At 34.4% G+C, this 26,462-nt stretch overlaps 1 pseudogene; it reads right to left on the reverse strand.

Moving 5' to 3' along the window:
• Positions 1–8,620: 8,620 nt before the first annotated feature.
• On the reverse strand, positions 8,621–9,584 carry LOC123797411 (heterogeneous nuclear ribonucleoprotein A1-like; annotated as a pseudogene).
• Between the last annotated feature and the right edge of the window lie 16,878 nt (positions 9,585–26,462).

The raw sequence follows: 26,462 nt of genomic DNA on the forward strand, positions 1-26,462 counted from the left end.
AAAAAGTCAAAAGGAAAAAGGGAAAAGGCCAAGAAAGGAAAAGGTCAAGGAGGAAAAGGTCAAGGAGGAAAAGGTCAAGGAGGAAAAGGTCAAGGAGGAAGAGAAGGGTAAACATTATGGGGAGAATATGTATGGTCTGAAGTACTTTTACGCATGATCTCATTTGATTCTTACAACACCTATATTGAACTTACCTATATTATGGAGCTCGTAAGGAGCCGAACCATGACAAGAACACATGTCTCTATGATCCCCAAAATCACATTGACAAAGATGGGTATAATCTATCTATCATTGAATGAAAAGTGGGCCTTCAATGATTTCATTAAAAAAATACAGTTTATAAAGGATTTTTTCTATGTATGGATTTGAACATTGTACATATTTATCTACATAAACATATTTGCATTTATTTTTAGAAATGTATGTAAGTACAAAGTTAAAATATGAAGATTATATATCAAACTATTAATGGTGTTCATGTTTGGATATTGGAATTAACTAAATTATTTTATTTCATTTTAAAACTACAATTTAAAATTTTTTTCATTTATCTACTTTTACTAACATTTGCAATTAACATATAAACTAGTTTGTTCTGTAACAAAACTTATTAAAAGTTTTATGGACATGAGGTAAGAGAAAAGATACATAGTATTTGAACAGTTATTAAACTAGATTTTTAATTGTTGAATTATTGAGAAATAAATGCATAAACATATGGAATCTTAACTAACATATATCCATAATTTTTCAAACCAGATGGGCATACGTAGTTTTATATTTAACATTTTTTTTCATTTTTCCATAGACAGAAGACCCTAAATTGCATGAAGAATAATGAGAATGAAAGTAACCGCCTCATTAAATTAAATATAGAGACTTTTTTTGATCCTATGCTGTGAGTACTGGACACCTCATCAAATTAAATATAGGGTTGTGTTTTTTTTTTTTTTTTTGATCCCCTGATCTGAGGGCTCTACCTTTAGAACAATTAAAGTACCACTTACTTGTAGACATTTATTACAGAAGTCTTCTTTTACTGATAAAACAGGTCATTCCACATTATTTTTTCTCTATTCTTGCTAACATTTTCTACATCCGTTAAAGCTTTGACTTAATTAACTTAATTAACTGAAGCTTCATTTTGGGGACCTCAGCCATTTCTGTAAATGATAGAATATATTTGATGTGTTATTCTTACATTTATTCTAATTAAAAATCATCTATTTTCTTTTAAAAGAAAGTGTTTTTAATCCCTTCTATAGCCTATAGTAGACCTCCATTCTTTTATTTCAATGCACAAGTTTTAATGAGTCATTACAGTTTGAAAGGGCTATTTATATGCAATTTTAGTTTAATCAAATATGTCATGAGCTTCAGATTAACCATTTACCATTAGAAATGTCAGTACAAAATAATTTTATCAAATTGATTTGGACCTCCCCGGAAATTTTAAATGCCAATGTAACTTAAACTGTGTGATATTTTGTCAAGAGTCATTTACAATAATCTATGATCATTAATGACAGATTAGTTAAATAAATGCTTTAAACTTATCAAATGTTTTAGGAAAAAAGTAATATAGAATAAAATCTGAAGTACATTTTGTATTTTAATTGAATATTTTAAAATTTCAATCTATATCCCACCTATATGTATTTCTCAGGAACATAAAATCTGTACTTTGCATTTGTTTTTAGGTGAAAAAAAGGAGAATAATGTTAATAGATATTCATTTTTACCATAATTGTTTACAGTAAAGGGAAGTCAAATTTTCAAAGTAATGTAAATTCTGAGCAGAACATTCAACCCATATATACATATATATATATGTGTGTGTGTGTATATATATCTATATCTATATATATATGTGTTTTATACATATATTTTGGAGAACTTTCTTAAGATAAAATATAGCTGTAATTGGACATTGTCCCACAGTTTATTGACCAAAGAATTTTTCCAGTTTGGGTGACTTTAAATATTTTAAACATCTGAAGGTCTTTACACATTGGTAAATTTTGAGAGTCATACAATGGAAAGAACAAATTCTATGATAGTTACCCACTTGAACAAAGTACGTCCCAATATTTTTTGTTATTATTTATTTATTTAATGTTTTTTATTATTAACCTCCGAAGTGTAGTATCTGCACCTTAGTTAGCTTCCGAAGGTGATATGGTATAGAAGAAAATGTTAGAAGTTGTATTGATAAACGATTTCAGCCAAGTCTAGAAAAGGAAATTAAATTCTTACATTAAATATGGAATGACATTTATACATACACACACAGAAATATACACACAAAGAGATAGAGGACAAGTAAAAAGATTTGGAGAGAGTACCATCAGCAAAATGGTAGAGTTTGTAGCTCCAAATGCCCATCCCTCTATAGAAACATGGAAAAAACAAGCAGAAACTGCCAAAAACAACATTGTTCTAACTTTGAAAAAAGGCAAAACTTCACAAAAAACAAGCAAATGCTGAATAAAGGAAGATGCAACTAAAAAATGATAAGAAATGGTAGCATTTTAACGTCCTCTTTCCGCAGCCTCTGCCCGCTCAGCAGCACTCTTGAAGGTGACAGCCTGCATTCTCAGTGTGGGAACATGGTCCTTGGTCTTGAAGGAAGCAGAGTATATCTTATCTGCCCTTTCTAGCTCTTCTGGAGGATGTATAAAGGACTGATGCAAAGCGTTCAACACCTTTTGCTTAGCTCGGAACTCTCTCACGGTGGAAAAGTGGCAAGCATTGTTCGAAACCACTGTAAGGTGAAGTAAGTCCTGCAGTTGCCTAGTGTAAAAGATTATGGTTAAGATATATGCATTAGTTTTTAGAACAATTTGGCAAGTAAAAAAATAAAAGTCATTCACATTGGAAAGGAAGAAGTAAAACTATCTCATCATAAGTCATTAAGGAAATCCAAATCAAAACTGTAATTATATATAGCTTCACATCCACTAGCGTGGCTACAATACATTTTTTAAAAAGGGAAACAATTACTGTTGATGCAGATGTAAAGAAATTGGTCCTCATACGTCACTGGTGGGAATGCAAGAATGGTTCAGCCATTCTAGAAAACAATTTGATGGTTCCTCAAATAGTTGAGCATAGAATTATCATATGACCCTGCAATTCTATTCCCAGGCATTTACTACAAAAAGATTAAAATTCAACAAGTAAAAGTACATGTCCAGGCATGTTCATAGCAGCACTATTCACAATAGCCCAAAATTCCGCCAATGGACGAATGGGTAAGCAAGTTATGCTATATGCATACAGTTGAATGTTATTTAGCCTTGCTAATGAATGAAATATTGATACATGCTACAATGTGGATGAGCCTCCAAAACATTATGCTAAGTGCAAAAGATAGTCACAAGAGACCCCATGATTCCATTCATATGAAATATCCAGAATAGATAAATACATGGAGATAGGATGTACATTGGTGGTTACCAGAGGATGGAGAGTAGTGACTCAATAGTTAATGGATTTTGCTTTGGAGTGATGGAAATGTTTTGGCTCTAGATACAAGTTGTGGTTGCACATCAGCGTGAATGTACCAAATGCCAGTGAATTGTTTCCTTGAAATGGTTTATTTTATGTTATGTGAATTTCACTTTCAAAAATTGTTTTTAAAATATTTGAATAATTTTTGTTTATTATTGATCATGAATCCTTGAACATCATTTCCTGGAACTTGCATTTCGAATAATTAGTTTTAGAGACTTAGATGTGATCTATTTGACATAAACCGAAGTTCCTTCTTAACTCAGTTTGTAGGCTACTTCAAATTCACCAGACTTTATTCATGTTGAAATGTATGTTGGATGAAAAGACAGTGAATAAATAGATGGAAACAGAGAATAAATCAAATTAAATACAAATCAATACATTACATAAAGTTAGCTGGATAATATTTTACTTTTTACTAACACTGAAAAATGAAGGCTGGTCATGTTACAATTATAAGTAATACATCTCCAACTAATTCAAAGTACTTAGTCTTATTTTTCCCTTACAATCAGATATACCGTTACAAGTCCTTGGCTTATCTAGACTCAGTTACCATCCAGCCTCATTGCTCATGTTCCTTCTTGCTCCTCTTGTTATGGTCATATCAGATTTTGTTCAGTTACTCTATAATGCTCTGCTTTTTAAAAAAATTTTTTTATATGGAACTCTTGTATCCCTTTAATGGCTCCTGAAAGAATTCTCCCTATCTCTTCATAGACAAAGCCCCTCATGAGCCTGTTCTAACCTAATTCTCACTACATGTTTAATGGACTAATGCATAATTTATGTCTTATTTCTTAAGTTCATTGAATATATTTATCTTCTTTACCATTTGACTATACCAGCATGTATGCATTTGGTAAAGTGACTAAATGTATTAAGGCTTAGATGGGAGAAAGGGTCCGGAGAGAAAGACAGGCCAGAAAAGGAACAACCATTATAAACCCATGTAGAAAATGGGTTCCATTTTTATGTAATTATTTCTTTTGGTTTAAGTATTTAGTTAAGATTTTATATTTGAATGCATGTTATTTATTTAAGATACACTGAAGTCATGTAATCTCCTTTAGTGGTTTATTTCTTTGTTCTGTTTTATTTTATTTTTACTAAATACCCATGCAAACCTCTGTCTCCCACGGTCATCTGATCTGGTTCATGGACAATGCCAGGAAATCTACACTAGAGGATATTTCTTAAATCATGTCAGATATAAAGAAGGACTAGTTCATTTCTGGTATTCAAGTCCTGTAACTTGAATAGGAAAACAAGCTGTAACAAAAGCAAATTAATCATTAGTAATATAAGCACAAAATTTGGTTTGCAATCTTACTAATCTTTATTCTCATCAGTGAGATAAAGCAGCGAATCAAAGGGAACTAAGCTTTTGCTCCCAATGTAACCAACTTGGGAGGGGGGGGAAGGTCCTACCATCGAAATGAACGCTGTAGGAATTAGGACCAAGCTATATTTGCCTCAAGAATTTGGGGCTTAAGCTCTACCCTTAATTTATTCTCTCCCCATCAGAATAAAGTTAACAGTTGCATTGCAAATGATAGTTCCCAGGTAAGTCTCAGTGAGATGTACATTTTACATCATTTCAAATAAAGGATCCTGTAATACTGGCAAAGTTTCTACTAATCAAGTTTCCCCAAAATTGCTCCAATTTGCTACTTCATGCCATAAAAAAACATAGTGGACCTTTCCACTAAATCTGCCTCAAATAAGATAGGACTATTGGGGTTGGGCTTAATAACCATCAAGTAATTTTCCTCTATGAAAGTTTACAAGAAATGTTAAATACACATCACCCTTCCTGAAAGCCAGATCCACTATTTAGGTTTTCAGACAAAAACTAAACCTTAAATACATGAAAGAAGAAATATATCTCACAGGCAATGTGTTGATACAGTATAATTAGTGTGGTGATGTGTGTTACGTTGTTTTGAATACATAAATAAAAAGCAGCAGAGTAACACTTTGTATCTATATCTCCTAGGAAATAAAATTTCTTCTATATTGCCTAAGTAAAATGTGAAATATCCTTAGCCCAGAAGCATGTGCTTTTCTTGAGATTTTGTAACCCTTTAATACAACTCATTATCCTGTTTCTTTCTCTAACTCACTGAATCCCAATGTGCCACTTTGACTTTCTCCTTGTAAACAAATAACTTTATAAGGATCCAAGTGCCATTCAAGCCGTATTCAAAGAACCTTAAACATAACATCTGTCACTGCCCACATTCTTCCCGAAGGAGACTGTCACAGTTGAGGATTAAAGAGAAGGGTGATTGGTATTGATACCTCCTTCTTTGTCTGACACATCTAATATATTAGATTAATATTAATATAATTTATTAATATATTATGGACCTTGAATTAACAGCATTTAATTGGATTGTTCTATGTAAGTAGCTTAGGGGAATCGAGTTAAAATAATTTTTTCTTCTTTTTTCTTGCTAACTCCCATGCTGGTGGTGGTAGGGGAGTTGTTGGAGCATGTATTCAAATAAACATTTGCAGTCAAGCACAAGTCTTGATATGACAAGACACATTCCTACTTCATTTCAAACAGTTTAGGCTATCAAAACAAAAACTTTCTCTCATCACAAATAATTGTTTTATGCCATAATTAGGATCAGTAGGATGTATCTATCTAAGGAGATGGGAGATAAGTAGTCGTTTGTCATCTTCCATTTTTCTCTCATGCCGTCTGGTTTGGGTTTTTTTTTTTTCCTCTAAAATCAGTGCAACAAAACAAAGCAAAAAATGGAACACATAGGTTCCCTTCCAAAGAATGTTTTGCTCTAATTGTATATTCATTGGGTTTTGGCATAAGACCAAAATTTATTAAGTAACATTTATAATTTAGATATCATTCAGAGAAGCCTAATCTGTGAAGAAAATTAAAAGGGAAATTATCTAAGGAAAAAAATCATAAAAGAAAGCAGGATAAATAAATGCTTTTAATCTTCGAGTTTTCCTTAAATTAATGACTGAGCTTACCATTGACTATTTTTAATGGCAATTCCTATCTGGAAAATGAATTGACTGAACTCGCTATTGTCAGTTGGGAATGCTATTGGCAAGTGTTTTTTTCCAGGGAATTATTTAGTACGCAAAAGATTGTTATTTATTAAAGGAAGTCCTATGTATCAGGTAACTATCACCTCTTTTCAAAACATGCAAAGATCAAAATTGTCTCAGAGCAATGCTGGAAAACTAGCTAAAGATTAAGATTTTATTAATATGATGTTAATCATTTGACTGGAAATGGAATAATGCATATGAGTGTGTGAAAAATATATATATATATTGCAAAGTATATGAATGTGTGGTCAAGTCCAACTTTTTTATTACTTACTTCATAACCTATCAAATAATATCCTACTAAATTGAAAGGGCAAATAAACACATTCTTCCTCATAATTGTCTAGCTTTATAACACTCTAGTTCAAAGTTCTTATTTACCAATAAAGATATAGCTTTAAAAAGACACTCGAATGATAAAGTCATTGACATTCATACTAGGAAGGAACATGAAGACTTAGTGTAGACTTTCATTTTATATAAGTATGTCTTCTATAGTACCCATGGCAGCTTGTCAATCAGACTCTTCCTGAACATTCTGCTGATAAACAGTGAATTTCATCTTGTAACACTTTTTAAGCTTGAAATGTATCTTTTCAAATGGACGCTTGCTTGCCCTACTTTTACTTTTACATGCAATTAAAGATAAAATCCAGTGAACTTTCTTATATTTAAAGAAAGCTCTCACAAAACTTTTATATATTTTCTTCTTTAGGCCAAACTTCACAACTTCACCTTCTACAGTTGTTTTATATAATTAGGTTTCCAGATGCTTCATGATCTTTCTCTGGATACATGTTCCCTGCCCCAGAAGCAATCTGGACACTTATGACCATTAATATTGATATGCCTAAATTGAAAACAATAATCCAGATGTGTCCTGACAGTATAATATTCTTGTTGATAATCAATTGATCATAGGCTTTAGGGTTTATTTCTACAGTCTCAATTTTATTTCACAGACCCATAAGTCTAGCCCAGTACCATTGCCCCACTGGTTTGATTACCATAGCTTTGTACAAAGTTTTGAAATCAGGAAATGTGAATCCTCCAAGTTTATTCTCCTTTTTTTCAAGATTATTTTGACTATATTGTGTCCCTTGAATTTCCATACTAGTTTCAGTAAATCGATAATTTCTAAAAAAAAAAAAAAAAAGCAAAACCAAAAACTATCTGGGATTTTGATAGGGATTACATTGAATCTCCAGGTTAGATTAGAGAATATCATCATTTTATTAGTATGAAAGCAATCTCCTAATCCATAACATAAATTGTCATTCAATTTAGTTGTCTTTTTAATCTCTTTCAACAATTATTTATAGTTTTTGATTTACAACTCTACTTCTTTCATCAAATTTACGCTTACTTAGCATTTAATTGAGCCTTTTGTATGCAGACATTATTTTTCATCAAATTAATTTTAAGCCATCGTAGCTTCAAATATTCTTCTGAATATTCTGAATATCTCTTTCTGATACTCCCATTAGGCATATACTGGTATATTTAGTGATGTCCCATACCTCTATGAAGTTCTCTTTATTTACTTTATTTCTTTCTCTTTCTTAGAATTCTTAGAGATTGCATAATCGCTAATAAATGTCAACATTTTTCTCCTCCAGTTCAAATCTACTATTGAGCCTATACAGTGAATTTTTCCTCTTGACTATTAAACTTTTTTTTTTAAAGACACATTTATTCAGTGTCATGATCAGCCTGTTACATTGAGCAATCAATAGCATGGGTGCAAAAAAAACCCAAAACCAAAACCAAAACAAAACTAAACTAAACTACATTAAAACCCTTTGTTGGAATGCTTTGCACTTTCCAAAGAATAGAAATTAAAATAACTGTTATACAATTAGTCACAAATACAGTCCTTGAGTTTTTTTGCCCATACACATGAGTATTGTCTAAAACATGTCTTCTTTGTAACAGCTAGGCCCCGCCACCACTTTGCTTGGTTAAGTTCACAAATCTATTGTAACCTGTAGCTTCCCTGTCACTTCTTCTCTGGCTCTTCTCTCCTGCTAAGCTTTGTTTCCTGGCAGTAATTAAAACCTTCTTCTGCTGCCATTGCTACTGCTGCTGCTGGAACTGCCATAGCCATCTTGGTTTCATGCTTTGGCAAAGTATTGTCCTCTACCACCATAGAGGCCAGAGCTCCTCCCTCCAAAATTTCTGCTTTCATGTGCCCAAAATTTGAATATCGATTATTGTAATTGCCAAAATCATTATAGCTTCCACCACCACCAAAATTACTTCCATCATTACCAAATTCATTATAGCCATCTCCGCTGCCACTATATCTGCCACCACCTCAACAGCCACCAGAGTCGCCCTGCCCACTGAAGTTTCCTCCATGACCAAAGCTGTCATTCCCACCAAAACCACCTCAATGACCACCAAAGTTTCCAGAACCACGTCAACCTCTTTGGATGAAGGACTAGCCATCTCTTGCTTAGATAGGGCTTTCCTTACTTCACAGTTGTGGTCATTCACAGTATGGTATTTTTGAATGACAATCTTGTCTACAGAGTTGTCATCAAATGTTACAAAAGCAAAGCCTGTCTTCTTGCCACTGCCTCCATCAGTCATGATTTCAATTGCTTCAATTTTTCCATAATATACTAATCTCTTAGAAGATGTTCTTTAGTGTCTTTTTTAATGCCACCAACAAAAATCTTTTTCAGTTAAGTGGGCACCAGGTCTTTGAGAATCTTCTCTTGAGATGGCCCTTTGTGGTGTCATAACTCTTCCATCCACCCTGTGTGGCCTTAATTCATGGCTTCATCCACCTCCTCCACAGTGGTATACTGACAAACCCAAAACCTCTTAAGTGTTTGGATCTCTCATTACCACACAGTCTGGGAGCATTCTCTATTGCTCAGACTCTCATTGGTTGTTTCAGAATTCAAGCTTCTGATGAAGAGCTCCTGCAACTGCTCAAGCTCTTTGGGAAACTCTGCCTTAGACATAATGGTGGTAAGAGGGAAGACATTAATGAGCTTACTCAGTGCCATCCATGGGCAGAAAGAATCAAATGCATATATCTTGACTATTAAATTTTTAAACTCCAGAATTTCTACTTTTTTTTTTTACAATTTTTAAAATTTCTTTACTGGTAGTCTCTATATTATAAGACATAGTTGATATATATTCCTTACTGCTGTAAACACATGTCCCTTAGTTCTTTATAATAACTGTGTATTCTGGCATTTGAGTTCTCTCAGAAGCAGTTTTTGTTGCATACTTTTATTTTTTTCCTTGCATGTGTGACTTTTTTCATTTCAGAGAATAACTTTTAGTAATTCTGTATACTAATCCCCACCCTCCTCTGAAGCTTCTTGCTGCTCTTTATGACATTTGCTTATTGATGAGATGACTCTTTCAGTGAAGTCTATTTCTGCTGAAATGTTCAGCCTCTCCTAGCACTTTCCAGGGTGCATTCTAATGTATTGTCACAATCAGTATAGCATGGTGGTTTTTTTTTTTATTTTTTTTATTATATTATGTTAGTCACCATACAGTACATCCCTGGTTTCTGATGTGAAGTTCGATGATTCATTAGTTGCATATAACACCCAGTGCACCATGCAATATGTGCCCTCCTTACTACCCATCACCAGTCTATCCCATTCCCCCACCCTCCTCCCCCCCGAAGCCCTAGGTTGTTTCTCAGAGCCCATAGTCTCTCATGCTTCATTCCCCCTTCTGATTACCCCCCTTTCTTTATCCCTTTCTTCCCCTACCGATCTTCTTAGTTCTTATGTTCCATAGATGAGAGAAATCATCTGATAATTGTCTTTCTCTGCTTGACTTATTTCACTTTTCCAATGATGACATACAAATGGCTAACAGACACATGAAAAAATGTTCAAAATCATTAGCCATCAGGGAAATTCAAATCAAAACCACACTAAGATACCACCTTACGCCAGTTAGAATGGCAAAAATTGACAAGGCAAGAAACAACAATTGCTGGAGAGGATGTGGAGAAAGGGGATCCCTCCTACATTGTTGGTGGGAATGCAAGTTGGTACAGCCACTCTGGAAAACAGTGTGGAGGCCCCTTAAAAAGTTAAAAATTGAGCTACCCTATGACCCAGCCATTGCACTACTGGGTATTTACCCCAAAGATACAGACATAGTGAAGAGAAGGGCCATATGCACCCCAATGTTCATAGCAGCATTGTCCACAATAGCTAAATCGTGGAAGGAACCAAGATGCCCTTCAACAGATGACTGGATTAAGAAGTTGTGGTCCATATATACAATGGAATATTACTCAGCTATCAGAAAGAATGATTTCTCAACATTTGCTGCAACATGGATGGCACTGGAGGAGATAATGCTAAGTGAAATAAGTCAAGCAAAGAAAGACAATTATCATATGATATGGTGTTGGTTTTTGCAAGGTTCTCTTTGATGTCCTCTTTCCCTGATCTGATCTGTTAAAGCTTTTAGCTGATTTGCTTCTATTGACATTACACTCAGTTCTTAGCCCTCAAATTGCCAGCTAATTGCTCTTTTTGATTACTGCTTTGACAAAGTCCTGAAACATAAATAGTCTGACCCAATTAATTTTTGCATGTGTAGTCTTTGAGGCCTGTCTTCGAGCCTTGTTCTGACCCCCAGGAGGACTCTTCTTAGCTGCCTGATTCTCTCTGCTAAAATTCTAGTTCGTCTATATTTTCACTTTTTACTATCATGGAGCTATCTGCCTCTAAATTGCTTATAACCAAAATCCCCATTGCTTTCAACGATGACCTTAGACTTTCATTTCCTTGTATGAAATAAAGTCAGTCCACTTAGGGACAGCTACTGATCTCTCTCTTCTTAAGATCTACATCTCCCCCTGAGCAAACCACTGCTTTGGAGTTGGGGATAAGGGAATGGCCCACTTCTCTCAAGTGACATCATGTGTTACAAGTAGGGTACTGGGCAGAGACAGTGGCCCTTGGTTTTCTCAACTTGCCTCTCCTGATGTGGAACCTCTACCTTCAAGCAAAGAAGGGTAAGGGCAATTCGGGATGACTACTCTCAATCTCTCTCAGGGAGATACAAAAAAGCAAATGTGGGCATGAGATAGTAAAAATCCTGAAAGTGAAATGTTGTGAGAATATATTAAAAGCAGTTGGCATTGGTGGGTCCACAGCTTAGCTTCAAAGGAGCAAGCAGCAAACTGAAAATGAATCACTCACAGTAAAGAATAAAAGCAGAATATCACAGAAAAATACTTTAAAAGATTGAGTGAAAACAACTGTCAATCTGAAAGTTTAAATTCACTAAAAAATCTGAAAGTAATGTCTGTATAAAAATATTCTCTACAAGATTTATAAAGAAGAAATTTCTCTGCAAGAAAAATTGTAAGATTTTTTCCCCAGCAAAACTGCACTAAAAATGAAAATAAATACAACCAACAAGGAGGAAAAAAACTGAGCAAGGTTATTCAGGGAGTAGAAAAGTATGTAAGATGGAATTATAAACATATAGGTATCCCCTACCATCTGAAAGTAGGCTGTTCCTATGAAACCTTTCGTAAGCCAAAATAGCAAAGAAGCAATTATCATTAATTTTTGAGCAGTCCCAGACCCCCAAAACAACTTCTCTTAGGCTTTTCTGATATTTTAGGACACATGTTGCTAAAGGATGCACGCAGTAAATGGAGATGAAGCACAGACGCTCATGGACACAGTTCAAAGCTAGGGTTGCTGCTGAGATGCTGAGTGTAGCTCAGGGGAAGGAGCTTGGCGGGGCCACTCTGTTCTGGGTGCGCCCTGCCTCCATAACGGCTCACTGCAAAACAAACACTGACCCCTTTTTGCTTTTCAGCTTTTTTCGTGAAAGTGAAAATCCTCTTTGGATTTCTTTCATTTAGCAAAAACAGATTGCTAAGGTCTTTCATAAAGGTGATGTAATGCAAACTTTAAAAAACCAGGAGCTATCTGTATAGAAGAGTGGGAGAAGAATACAAGTATAGAAAAGGGACAAATGATACAGAATGGAATGTTCCGAAATAAATCCACAAATTTACAGTCACATGATTAATGAAAACGTTATACCCTAAAGTGTAAACACGTAGACTTGACATCAAACTGCCCTGGGTCTATTGGATATATGTATTTATAAAAATAATAATGAATTTTTTCTCTGTATCACATACAAAATTCAAAAGAATATAAATATAAATGTGAAGGTTAAAACAATAAAGCTTTGAGACAACATATGAGAATATCTTTGTGAATTCAGCATTGGCTAAACTTTTAAAACAGTATTCCAAAGCACCAAACTTAAAAAAAAAAAAAACTAAATTGGACTTCATTAGATTAATTAAGTCAAAATATTAAGAAAGAGAAACAAACAACTCATAGACTCATTGCAATTTTATTTAGTTTCAATTCTTTTATGATGTAGATTAAAATTGTAGACCTTAAATAGAATTTCCAAACTATTTTTATTAAATCAGCAGAAATGCATGTTTTCATTTTGTTCTAAGCTGTCTCCAATATACTTTACGTCTCTACCAAGTGAAGAAATGGGCACTGTGAGCATTTCTATCCCAGACCTTGTTACGGAAGAATAAAGTAAATTATGCTTTATTCAGTGGCATTCTGTTGACTCTGATTGTATCTTCTGCTCTAAATAGTACACATGTATTCACTGAACCAAGAAATAACTCATTTCAAACTCATAACTCATTTTACTTTTACCATCTCTCTCTTCTCTGTAAGACAGAGAATGCCAGCAATAGTTCACAAAATTGGCAGTTACCACAAGTAGAGAAACTTGGTAAAAAAATTTTTTTTAAAAATGTGACAGTGTTTCAGAAAAGGGGAGAATATTCTTATAGACAACAGAGCCATTTTTATAATATTGTCTTAGGATCAAAAAATAAACTAAATCCAAATTTTACATAGATCAAGTAACTGATAAAAAATAATTGAAATTTGATTAAAATGTACATTATAGTTGTTACATTTATAATTATTTGACAATGGGTGTATATAAAGGAAAGTACACAGAGTACTCTGGAAAGGTAAGCTAAAGTGAGATACATAGCAAGAAGAAATTATGAGTTTCTGAAGGAATATTATGAACAATTGTATGCCAATAATTTAGGTAAATTCCACAATCGATATCAAGTATTATACCTCTAGTTGGGCTGTTTCTAACTTCAGAGAATTCTTTTTAAAAAGCAAATTAGCATCTTAGGGTTTTAAATTCAGCTGAGGGCAAGGTCAGTGACCCCCAGAGATTCTTTAACACACTTAAAAATAATTTCTTCTTGTTTAGTCCCAAGGTAACACAGTTAAAAAGTAGATACATAAATCTGGAAAGAACAGATCCAGAGTATTTGAATGGAGGTATTTTGTGGAAAAAAACAAAATCTGAGACCTCCTTTAGCAGTCTTTCCTCCTGTGACTGACAAGAGCAAAGTTAATAGAAAACTACAGTAACTCAATAAAACTCTGTTCTTCAGGATATGTATTTGATTTCTTTCACAAATTAGGTGGTCCTCTGCTGAGGGTCTCATTAGGCTAAATTTGAGGCATTGGATGGGTCTGCAATCTAATGTGATACTCGGGTTCTTCTTCTAAACTCATTGGTTGTCAGAATTTGGTTTCTTACAGGTGTGTAACTGAGGACACCTGCCATTCCATGTCATGTGATCTCCGTAACATGGAAGCTTGATTCTTTGAGGCCAACAAAGAAGGAGTTTCTGCAGCTATGAACTTTTATGACTTTTTCTGTTTCTGAATCTAGAACTTATTGTAAAGGGCTCAGGTCATTAGCTTAGGCTCACCCATGATAATTTCCCTTTTGATAACTTTTTAAAAAAGATTTTATTTATTTATTTGAAAGAGAAAGAGCCCTGGGAGAGGGACAGAGGGGGAGGGATAAAGAGTCTCAAGCTTAACCTACTGAGCCATCTAGGTGCCTTTTCCCCTTTGATAACTTAAAGTCAACTAATTGGGAAATTAGTTACATCTGCAAAATAATGGAAATATTCCGTGGTATTCATATGTCCCACTGTTACTCAAAGGGAAGGAATTAGACAGGTCTGTTCACTGGGAAGTAGAAATCTTGTGGACTATCTTAGAATTATGGGTGCCAGAGTCAGGCATTGTGTCTCTTCCAGAGATACTTCTATTATCCCCATGTCCTCAGAGCATTTCCCTTGTCAATATGTCATCCAAGTGAGATTGATGCACAAGTTAAGAGAATTAATAATGTTACAATTTTAGAAAGATTTCTTTCCAAAGAACCAAAAGCACTGCCAAATTATGTCATGTCAAAATAAATGATGTATTAAAACAGTCATGTTCTCAATGTGATAGCAAGGAAAAGTTTCAGACGTTTGAGAAGATAACTGATAAAATATGAAATTAAAACATTAACTTGTTGATGAACGCTTTCACTCTCATGATATATTTCCAGTTCAAACTCATAGTAGTTGTTCCATAACACAAGTAGAAGGTAGACGTAGAAGGTTGGAATAAAAATCTATAAAATTATATTTAAAACGCGTGTTTAATTATACCATTTAAATTCTCTACTTATATTCAGATTTCACTACTGCATTACTCTATGTATTTAAGTGTTAGTGGTCTGCTTTTAAAAAATAAGGTAAGAGAGAGAAAGGGTCCTAGAACCTGCTTGGGTGGGCACAAGATGAAGGGTAGGATAAGAGCTCTAGCCTTTGTGAGTAGGATCATATGCACAGGAAATAGGCCAAGAATAAGGATGCAAGGACCTAAATGTCTCCTGCCCCTGCCCCCCCCCACCATTCTCAGATCCCCCTGGAGGCAGCAGTGTCATGAGCACAGTCTACAGCAATGAGCAGCAGTGGGAACCGAAGAAACATTGAGAAGAGCAAGTACTAACTGTAGGTGTGGTTCAAGCACCAGGGGACTAAATACTCAAGGTAGCAAGCAACCAGCTGTAGCAACAACTCCAGAAACTGCAGGTCTGGACACTAGACAAGGTCAGGCAGTTAGCACTGAGCTGGGCAAGGGCTCCAGAGCTGCTGCCCCTGCATGTCCTCTGTTTTAGAGGTAGAGGGGACAGTGGGTAGTAGGTTTCTGCAAGCCCCTCTGCCCAGCCCCTTGGAAGTCTTCCAGCCCCCTCTCTGTTTCCAACCACAGCCACGCCCTGGGGAGCCCCTGCACAGAGTGTCTAGCAGAGAGCTCCCACTGCCCCCACCCCAGGCCTAGTTTCACCCCAGAACCCTTTGCAGACTCCGTGTTATTCTGTGATATAGCAGGTCAACTGTCTCCCCAAGGCCCTTTGCGGGGGCCTCCATTTCCTCATGATGTCTGAGTACCAAGAAAGGGATGGCTTTGTGGACAAGAATTCTAACCTTAGGACCTCACTGAACTTACAGAGGAGCCTGTCCCTTCCTATCCTATAGATCCTGCAGGGAGGATAGGGCACTGTAGTCCTGCACACTGAGTCTGCCCAGGTGCCTGAAGCATGAGTGGCTGGTCTTCGTCACTGGTTAGCTTTCCATAGCATGAACCACCATGTTTGTACCCAACCTGCTGGTAGTAGACCTTTGCATGTTTTCACTGTGCTGCTATCCTAAGCTGTGTTGCTATGAATGTTTTGGAGAGGAATTGATATCTTCACAATACTGAGCTGTACAAACTAAGAATACTATTTTTTGTTCACTCATCTGTTTTTTTTAATAAAGTCTTTCCACAAAATATTATTATTTAACCATAGAGATCTTTCATACATCTTTCCATAGATTTATTTCTGGCACTTCATCTTTACTATTGCTTGACATTTTAGATGATAATTTTAATTTCATCTTCATCTGTTTGTCTTGTATATGGGATTCAGTTGTTATATTTATATTTATTTTGTATTGAGGAACCTAGCTCAACTCTTGTTAATTCTAATAATTTATCAGACATTGTCTTGAACGTTACAATTTGGAAATTAATAAAATTTGTGGCAATCTTGAAAAAATATATTTAAGGAATACAGAGAGATAAATATTGTTTTTCATTTTCCTTGAGTTTGATGAAAAATAATTATAACTAAAGGAAAAATAATTAGTACTCCTGAAAGCAAAACACATTTTTTTTTTTAAAGTGGGCTCCACACACCCAGCATGGAGCCCAGTGTGGGACTTGAACTCACATCCTGAGATTAAGACCTGGCCCGAGATCAAGAGTCAGATGCTTAACCCACTGAGCAACTCAGGTGCCCCCACCCCCCAAAACACATTTTAAAAGACAAAGAAAAGAAATTACACAAATCAGGAAAACATAAAATGAATATAATAACATTAATAAGATTTGAGACCAGCCATACAAGACATATAAAAATATCAAATAGCCTTAACTCACAAAACAAAACCAAATTTTATGGTAATTCCAAGAAACAGGATTTCAAAAGGTAGTAGGAAAAAGGCTAACACAATAGGATTCGTAAAAGTACTCCAGACAGCTCCCCCCGCCAAAAAAAGAAACAGGAATTGGAATCCTGATATAAGACAATGTAGAATTTTGCCTCAAAATTTCATTGAGAAAAAGAAAATTTTTATACTAAAGAGCACAATTCATACTACATATACGACAGTTATAATACCCAAGCATTGAAAAATATAGCTAGATTCCTCATAAAACAAAACCTCAAGAGATAGAATAGAAAATAACTGTTATCATTACCTACTGTTGTGTGATAACACCTCCAAGCTTAGTGTATTAAAACAACATCATTTATTCATTTACTTCACTGTGAATTTTAAGTTTGGCAATTTAAGATGGGTTCTACTGAGTTCTTATGGTTTGATCTTGGCTGCCTCATGCACTTGTGGCTAATTAACAGGCTGTCTCAGAGGCCCTTCTTGGGTTTGGCTGACTATTAGCTGGCATGCCTCAACTCTCCTTCAAGTGGTTTCTCATCCTCCATCAGGCTAACTTGGACTTGTTTTCCTCGCAGAGGTAGGAGTTTGTAAAATGGTAGAAATGGACAAGATTTCTTTCTTTTTTTTTTTTTTTAAGATTTATTTATTTATTTATTTGACAATGAGAGAGACAGCTAGAGAAAGAGGGAACACAAGTAGGGGGAGTGGGAAAGGAAGAAGCAGGCTCCCAGTGGAAGAGCCTGACGTGGGGCTCGATCCCATAATTCCCATAACTGAGCCAAAGGCAGACGCTTAACGACTGAGCCACCCAGGTGCCCCAAGATTTCTTGAGTCTAAGTATGAGAAGTCCTTATTACATTTCCTAAATCAGTTCATTAAGACCAGCCCAGATTCAGGGCATACAAAAATAAACTCCACTGCTTAGTGGGAGATGCTAACAAGTTATCTTACAAAGGGCATGGATAGACATATAGAGGGTTGGGTTGGTTTTGCAGTTAACCTACAACAGTCCTCTGTATGTGTGCAAATATTTATATCAACCTCACATGCAAATACAATATTCACATCTCCAAATCTCCCAAAACCTCCATCTAATTTGGTAACACACTAAAAGCATTAGTATCTCGACACCTACATCAGTTCTGGACTCCATTCTTCTTTATATGGAGTCCCATGACATGAAATGACAGATACCTTCACCCCACTCCAGTCTCTTAACAAAACATGATTAAGTGGTACAGGGTAACTTTAACTCATATTTTAAAAGGGAAAGAATTAGCGATAAATTTGCAAATCTATAACAACTCCGTAAATTGGCCGGAAAAATCCTGCCAGATCATCCCCCCTCTAAAGATAAGGAATGTTTTGATTAATCCCAATGTTGGTCCCTGGGGGTAGCTTCCCAGTCAATGGCTCTCCAATGGTCTGAGTTCTTTGCTTTACATTCTTGACCCCAACCTCTTAGATATTCTTTCTTTCCCATTACACTTTTTGTCTACTTCTGTAGAAATCACCTGTGTTAGCTGTGAGTAGATTTATGATCCTGCCTTCTGCATGTAGAAAATCAGTAGTGTTAGAATCCTTTTAATTTCAGCCCTGCTTAGTCCAGGCTGGAAATACTTTCGTTAGTACTAATCCCTTAAAATGTTGTGAGTATTCTATGTAACAGAACAACCAGGGTAGGGGCGCCTGAGTGGCTCAGTCGTTAAGCGTCTGCCTTCGGCTCAGGGCGTGATCCCAGAGTTCTGGGATCGAGCCCCACGTTGGGCTCTTCTGCTGGCAGCCTGATTCTTCCTTTCCCACTCCCCCTGCTTGTGTTCCCTCTCTCGCTGGCTGTCTCTCTCTCTCTGTCAAGTAGATAAATAAAATCTTTAAAAAAAAAAAGAAGGCCTCTGGCCAGGCTTAAAAAAAAAAAAAAAAAAAGAACAACCAGGGTTTTGTGTTTTTTTTTTTAATGAACTTTATTTTTTTTCAAGCATTTTTTAGGTTCACAGGAAAATTAAGCAGAAAGTACAGAGATTTCCCATATACCCCAAGCACCCATATATGCATAATGTCCACCAATAACAATATTCCCCATCAGAGTGGTCTAATTTGCAATTGAAGAACCACATTGACACATCATTATCACCTAAAGTCTGTAATTAATATTAAGGTTGACTCTTGGTGTTGTACACTTAGGGCTTTGGACAGATACATAATGACATATATCCGTCATTACACTATCATGAAGAACAGTTTCACTACCCTAAAAATCCTCTATGCTCTGCCTATTTATCCCTTCATCCCTCATCACCTCTGCCAAGCACTGATCTTTTTGCTGTCTCCACCATTTTGCCTTTTCCAGAATGTAGTAAAGTTGGAAGTATATGGGTTGTAGTCCTTTCAGATTGGTTTCTTGCATTTATTATATGCATTTAAATTTCCTCCGTGTCTTTTCTTCGCTTCATAGCTCACGTTTTTAAAATTGCTGAATGATATTCCAATGTCTCCACTTACCACAGTTTATTTAACCATTTACCTACTGAAGGACATCGTGGTTGTTTCCAAGTTTTGACAGTTATGGATAAAGCTGCTTTCCTCCTACTCTGTGGTTTTCCCTCTTATTCTCTAAACAATGTCTTTTGCAGAGCAGAAAATTTTAATTTCAATGAAGTCCAGTTTATCAATTCTTTCTTTCCTGGATCATGCCTTTGGTTTTGTACCATCAGCAAACCAAAGATCATCTAGATTTTTCTCCTTTGTTATTTTCCAGAAGTTTTCTAGTTTTTTTTTTTTTCATAAGTTTTCTAGTTTTGTACTTTACATTTAGGTTTGTGATCCATTGTGAGTTAGTCTTTGTGAAGGTTGTGAGGTCTGTGTCTAGAATCATTTTCCCAATCGTTTAAAAATAAGTAGCTAATGGATGGATGGATGGATGGATAGATAGATAGATAGATACATAGATAATAAGTAATAGATAATAAATAGAGTCTCTTAAACTACTTACTTCTACTTTGGTAATAGACTTCTGAGGGAGTGTATCCTTCAATAAACCTTGTGGTCTAAGTGGTAGGGTTTACATGGTACTGCCTTAATTCTTTTGGAGGTCTTATCATGTGGGTTTAAAGCCACAACCTCAATCGGAACTGTTATTCCAGACTATATTTTATAGTTAAAATGTTTGTAGAATGGGAGCCTGAACTTGAGAAGCAGTTTTATTTTCCAGTCCAAAAAGCCCTTGCCACACTATATTCTCCTTGTATTCTTTCTTTAGGTTACTCTTTAGATAGCATATTGTATGCTAACTCTCTCTCTCTTTCTCTCTCTCTCTCTACATATATAACTAATAACATCCCTTGACTAGCTGCATAAATATTCTTCTTGGAGATCATCTTACTAAGGTTCAAAGTTTATAAGGTATATTTTCTAGCTTTCACATTAGTGTGAGCAACAATTCAGTCAAATATTTTAAGATTGTATGGCACGGGCTATCATTTTTCCAGCCTTTGCTTGCCACCCAGTCCTAAAGCTAAGATCACATATTTAGGATTTGATAGGACAGTGCCCCACATCTAGGAACCAATATCTGCTTGAATAATATTTTGCTATGTAATGAACAACTACAGACAACTTAAGACATCGGTCATTTATTTAGCCCACAATTTTTTTGTCAGCAATTTACACTAGGTCAGCTGGATGTTTTTTCTACCCTTTTCTGGCTCTCTTTTTATATTTGTAGTGAGCAGGAGAATGTCTAGGAGGCACTGCTTTTGTAGGTTGGCTGGTTGTCAAGTGGAGCTCCTTCCAGCTTGCCAGCTTGGGCTTACTTTCATGGTAAAGACAGGGTCTAAGAGAGAGTAGAAACACACAATATCTCTGGGGGTCTAGGTTTGGACCAAGCATACAGTCATTTCTGTCATATTCTGTTGGCCAAAATAGTCTCAAAGCCAGCCTGGATTTAAGAAGCATGAAAGAAGGACTGAACTCTTGATGGTACAAGTTGCAAGCTCACATCATAAAGGGCAGAGCCACAGAATTGAGGAGAAAATAGCATCCATTATTTTTCTACCAATCTACTAAAAACACTAATAATGGGAATATTTAGCACACTGAAGTCAATTTAAGACAGTTCAAGCAGACAAAAAATTTGGTCAGGATTTAGAAGAACTAAAGAATATCAAAGGATCTTATGAATATGTTCTTAAGTATAAATAGAATATTTACTAAAATTGACCATACATTATGTTGTGCACTAAGTATAAATAATTCTGTACAGGAAAAGAAAAACACTCGGATCACATTACAATTCTACAAAATATAAATAATAAAATGTCCTTCCACACTAAAATTAAAAATACTTTCTCTCTTGGCAAAAGAGAGAATACAAACAAAAATGTCAACATTTCTAGAAATAGAAAAAGAAAAACATAATTTTTCTGTGGCATATATTCAAAACAACAACACAAGGAGAATTCATTACCTTAAATAATCACATCAATAAAAATAAAATAACATAAATGAATAAACACTATCTCCTAATCAGAAATCCAGAATGAACATCAAAGTAAACCATGAGGGAAGCAGAAGGAAGCAAATACTATATATAAAAAAATGTTTTAAAAGGGGAGAAACAGAAAATAGTAGAAATAGTAAGTGAATAAATGAATCATAAATAATAAATGAAATGCTAATTTCTTGAAAAAACCTCAACAAAAGGGATAATCAAAAAAATAAGAACTAACCAAAGTGAAATAAGGAATAAAATTTTAAAAAATATCACTACTTTGAACTCCACATAAAACATTTGCTGAACTAGATGATTCAGATTAAGTCCTAGGAAAAATTTTTATAAAATCTGAAGTTAATAGAATTTAAAAGCTTCTACAGAGCAATTTCAAAGAAAAAGCATATCAAGTTATTTGAGTACTAACTCACAAGAAACCACCAAGCCCAGATTATGTTAGGGCAATTTTATAAAATCATCAAAGGCCAGAAAATTGTGATATTTTATAAATAGATCCATAGAAGAATAAAAAGGATGAAAACTTCCAAATTCCTTTTTGAAGCAATTATAACATTAAAATTTAAAACTGATAAATATAGCCCCAGGTAGATGGATAGATATTTATCATCTCACCTAAAATATCCATGCAACTAAACCTGAATAAAAACTTCATGAACAGAACTTTTAAAATTACATTAAGTTATAAATCTAGAATCACCTTATAAATATACCTATATGTATTTATTTAAGGGTTACTAAATATCAGGAAACCATTTGATACAGCTGGCTATATTAATAGATCTAAGAAGAAAAGTCAACAACATAAACTCTCAAATGATGTTTGGTAATATTAGACAAATAATGCTATGGAAGCCTTTTTATTTATACATATTAACATTTAGAAATTGTGGTAAGCATGAGGAAAAGCACAGCATTCCATACTACTGCATTACCTGGGGAGTTGAGAGAACAGCAAAGGCTTTCCTGGGAATGCACATTTAAAGAAATATCTGTAGGAAAAGCAGGGACTAGAGGTGGAGTGGTTAGAGGAACTGGCACTTCATGTATCAAGAGTAGCCTGTGTGGATAGCCTAGAAAGGAAACAAGAACCTACCATGTCAAGTTGACTAAAAGAAGGCCAGTTATTTGTGAGGTAGAGACAGGATTTAGAGAAGTAGGCTGAGGCCAGATTAAATAAGATTTGTAGATCCAGAAAGACTATACCAGCACATCTGAAGACACTAGAGTAATGTGACAAAAAAGCTCTTATAAGTGATCCTAAGAAAAAAACAAAAATAAGCACAGACTTAAATGAAGAATATTCAGCATGGTACTACTTACATGTGATGCAAAATGTACAATAGGTAATTAATTAAATTACGTTGTATTCATAGGTGAAATATTTAAAGTAATACAATGTTCTCAAAGAAATATTGCTTATAAAAAAATGTTGTTTGAGTTGGACAATGGACTCTTCCAAATTCTCAAAAGTTTCTGATTTTACATATATTTAATTTTCACTGATATTCAAAATGACTTTTTTGCACTTTAAATCCAAACGCAGTTTGTTTAATGGAACCATACTTAAGAAAGACACAATTTTACATTTACTAATTATGCCTAATAATTTTTAGGAAATGTAAATGTACTGTTTGGTAGTTTGCATATTTATTAAGTTGGAATGACTTTATTGTTGATGATAACTAACCCTAGAGCTCATAAAGTCTTTAAATATGATCAATGTTATTATTTTCAGAGTCTTATATATCATGTTTTATAGTTTTCACAGAACATTTAAAGTTTATGGAAATTGACAGAAATTCCTCATTAGAATGCTAATCAACAATTCATGACTAATTCCTTAAAAAATAGAATTTAACTTTTAACAGTAATCAAGTATACTGAAGTTATGTTAGACAGTTATAAATGTCATTGTGTTCTTGTTAACTTCAGTTTAAAAATTACCCAAATTTATATTGCTTGTCAATTAAAGAGTAATCAGTATATGTAAACATTCTATGCAAAATTTTATTATCTTTCATACTTCTCAATCACTGGTGATGAATAATAAATTATTAAAAAACCATCCTTATCAATCGTGAAGTAATTATAAGTTAACTATAAACTACTTCATTTCAAACTAGAATAGCAAATACAGACAATTATTCTATGGGTAATTCAGACAAGGAGACTTTAAAACAACTTTCTGGAAAATAAATAAAAAATTGAATGTGCCCTAAAATAAATTGTCTTATTTTTTTCTTCTATTAAAAAAGTTATCTCTTAGAAGAAGTAAGATTTCAATATTAAATAAATTTTATATTTGTCTCTGAAATTAATAATGATGTTTCAGGACTATTTCATTAATTTTTTTTTTCTGACTCAAAGATCCTACATCCACTAAATCTAATTAGATTGGATCACAGAACAATTCAGCAATAAGCAATATTTTTAAACAGTCATCCCATTCTTAAAATTCTCATAGATCCATTTGGATTTCACATAAAAAATTTTAGCAAGTCACATTTATTACTGATAATTCAAAATTTAGGGAAACTAATTTTAGAATATTACACTATTTATAGGAAAATCTCCAACTCTTTAGAAAACCTAAGGCCAGAAATCTATTCACGAAGAACTTCATCTATTAACCTTTTATGTTGTATCAGTGAACAAACACATCTGTTTCCCTTCCTCAATTTTGGAAAACAATGTAGCCTAGCAGTTAAGGATTTTAGATACATAAAATGTCAGTTTTTTACTCTGTCTTACCAAAGGAAAATAATACGATCTTTTTAGATCTTGTTTCCTTAAATAATAAAAAGGAAAATGATATGTGTTGAGATTTAAATTGTTTAATATATGTACATCTCTTCCAGTAATGGAAAGTTAGTGGGTGCCCAGTAAAAGACAAATAATCTCTTATTATCATAACAGATATTGAATTAATTTCTGATGTATATGAAAATCCCTATATCTTAGTAACATGTGAAATTTGTATGTGTAATGCCCTCAGTGGTCATTACAGTTAATTAAGGCAATGGCTTTTGCAAAGTCAAAACTAACATAATTGCATGATAAAACTAAAAAATAACTTAGAGGTCATTTATTATATATATCCTTCTCACCTAACAGATGAGCAAACTTCTCAAGAAAGATTAAATGATTTGTCAAATGTTGATAACTGACCAAAACTAAAATGCAGGAATACTCATTAATGTTTTTTTCTTTATAACAAATTTTTTGGTAATACAAATATTTATCAGATTAGTCAAATGACCCACGGCAATAAGCAAATGTGTTGCAAACAGTAGCTGCTTTTAAATAAGAATAAGTGAAGAAATCAATCAATCAAATAATTGATATACCAACAATGATTTAAAAATTTTCAAGTTCCAAGAGAGCCTATACTTCCGTACTCTTCGAAATACACATGAACTCATACTCTGTTGTAGCATACATATGGAAAAGTATACCGCACATCTCTATGCACATTATAAATAGTATATGATAACATACTGACATAACTGATGTCTTTGGGCTGCCTATAACAAAAATATCATAGACTAGTGGCTTATAAACAATAAATAATTGTTTCTTACAATTCTGGTGGCTGGAAAGTCTAAGACCAATATTCTGAGTCGGCTGAGAGCTCCTTTCCTGGTTCATAAGAGGCCATCTTTTTACTATGCTCTTGCATGGTGGAAGGGCTAAGGGAGCTCTCTGGGATCTCTTTTATAATGGCATTAATCCTATCTATCAGTGAGGGCTCCACCGTCATGCCCTAATCACCTCCTATAGGCATCCCCTGTAAATACCAACACATTAAAGATTAGTTTGCCACATATGAATTTTGAGAGGGGATACAAATACTCAATCTATAGCAGTTTAATTCCCTCTGTGCTTCACTGAGCACAGTTTCAATTTCGTTTTAGCAAACATAGGCAGAGGGAATTTTGGATAGAGAAACCCCAAACCAGAAAAAAGAAAGAACAAAAAATTAAAGCAGGAGAAGAGGAAGAATATTATACCACTTCAAATTTGCTCCCTAAGAGGAGAGATTTTCATTCAGGTGAAAGTTAACCAGATTTCCAGGTGTATGAAGAGCTTGGCTGAAGTCAAACATATACCAGAGCAAACACAGTTCATACAAATGACAATTAATACAAATAAAAAGTTATTAGATGAATTAAGTGGTGGAAGCGACTCTATTAGCGATGGGCTTACAGAAGATACATAGAATTTCTTCAAATAAAACGTGGTGGTCACATTTAAATTTAGAGCTATTACCAAACAAACAGACACCTAACACTCCAAAAAGAAAATGCTTCTCACATTACAGTGAGTTTTATTCTCATAACACATCATCCCTCACAAAACTGTCTTTACTACTCAAAGATTAACCCCGTTCTCCCATAATTATTTTATGGTTCCACGGACATGGCTCATTTTCAAACAAGTTATTTTCCTATTTTATAAATAAAAATGAGGGATAAGCTGTGGGACTTGGGTAGAACTGTATGTATAAGATGAGAACTATTTCATTGGAGTCTCCAAACAAAAACTATGATATTATGAAGATCTTACATAGACTACTTCAATTCTAAGTTTAGGATAAAATAATATATAATTAATAATTTGGGAGTGCCCGGTGGAGCAGTAGATCAAGAGTCCCACTCTTGGTTTTGGCTCAGGTCATGACCTCAGAGTCCTGAGATCGAGCCCCACATCAGCCTCTGCACTCAGCATGGAGTCTGCTTGAGATTGTCTTTCCCTCTCCCTCCTGCTCAGGCTCTCACTCTCTTTCTCTCTCTCAAATAAATAAACAAATCTTTTTAAAAATTGAATATTTTGATTAACACATAGTTTAATTAGGTTCAATATAATCAACCTACCTTAAAATAATGATATTTTGAGAAGAAAAACTATCATTCAATAAATTTGTATGGAAAATAATATGGAAATATCCTCCAGGCTCACATAAAGAAA

Source organism: Ursus americanus, chromosome 29 (genome assembly GCF_024610735.1).
Source record: "Ursus americanus isolate L20-20 chromosome 29, mUrsAme1.1.p, whole genome shotgun sequence".
NCBI lineage: Eukaryota > Metazoa > Chordata > Mammalia > Carnivora > Ursidae > Ursus > Ursus americanus.